The sequence below is a fragment of the Eschrichtius robustus genome, chromosome 1 (assembly GCF_028021215.1).
Source record: "Eschrichtius robustus isolate mEscRob2 chromosome 1, mEscRob2.pri, whole genome shotgun sequence".
Taxonomy (NCBI): domain Eukaryota; kingdom Metazoa; phylum Chordata; class Mammalia; order Artiodactyla; family Eschrichtiidae; genus Eschrichtius; species Eschrichtius robustus.
In genome coordinates this window covers 144621225-144622287 of record NC_090824.1, presented here as the reverse complement: position 1 = coordinate 144622287, position 1063 = coordinate 144621225, and the positions used below count along the sequence as shown (strand labels likewise).

The 1063-nt window shown below is 53.5% G+C and overlaps 1 non-coding gene across 1 annotated transcript; it reads right to left on the bottom strand.

The window, feature by feature from the left end:
- Positions 1-364: 364 nt before the first annotated feature.
- Positions 365-457, bottom strand: LOC137777282 (small nucleolar RNA SNORD116). Its single transcript, XR_011076486.1, has one exon. It is a non-coding gene; the product is annotated as a small nucleolar RNA SNORD116 (small nucleolar RNA).
- Between the last annotated feature and the right edge of the window lie 606 nt (positions 458-1063).

Here is a 1063-nt window from a genome sequence, read left to right as displayed (position 1 = left end):
GGTTCAAGGCACCAACCAAGGATGCTTGCTCATTTTGGCTTCCAGAATCAACCCCCAAAATGGCATGCACGAAGCCTGCTCATTGGCACAACTCACCTCCCCAAATGCAAGCTAACTGGGCCTAGACCAGCACACACTCCGACTCTTAAGACCAGCAGGAGAGCCTGCCCCCTTGCATTCCCTCAACAGCCATTCAGCAGGGACCCAGGATTCACAGATAACACAGCTTATGTGCAGACACGGTCAACACTCAGACAGGAGCCCCTCCAATACTGGAGCTCTTGGTGGTGTTTGCATGCATGTCGGCAGGGCACGCTGGCCCTCATTCCGAACTGTCCTCTCCCCCTGAGAGAGGAAACGTGCTGGACCTCAGTTTCGATGAGGAGACGGTAGAGTGTTCTCACTCATTTGGTTCAGATTTTCCAAGAAATGCATGCAAGGGTGTCATCATCGATCCAAGCACATGCTGGGACGCTGCAGAACACAACCGGGGTGTGCGCGGGGCTCTGTACAGGAGCCATGAGCCTGGGCTACCTCAAAAGCCTGGAGAATCCACAGCCCTCAGGCCACTCAGCAAGAGGAACAATCAATCCACTCTTGCAGCCATTGGGCCCGTCTGAGGAAAACCTAATACCTAATGGCACATCTTGGGGTGCTTGAATACCTACCGTCCTGAGTTATCCACGACCATGCTCAGGGACATGGGCCCGCCTCACTTTCTCCAGTTCTTCTTAGCACCTCCAGTCATCAGAGCACACCAAGGTCTTCTTGTTTGTGCCGACGGCCAGCCTTTCCCAGCAACTGCACCTGAGAAGTGGACAGAAATCACCGAGGCTTCATAAGTGGACCGGTGTCCTCAGAGGACATGATCCATACAAACATTTACCTGGCCTTGAGCTCTGAAACTGCTTCCCAAGGACCTCTATCCCTTACCGAGAATTGACTGCATGTCTGATAGTACGACTGCAGGAAGTTAGGCACATACGTTGGCCGGTGTGTGAGAGGCTGTACTTGTGTGTTTACGCGTGTGGGCATGTGTGACTGTGACTGCGCATGCGGACGT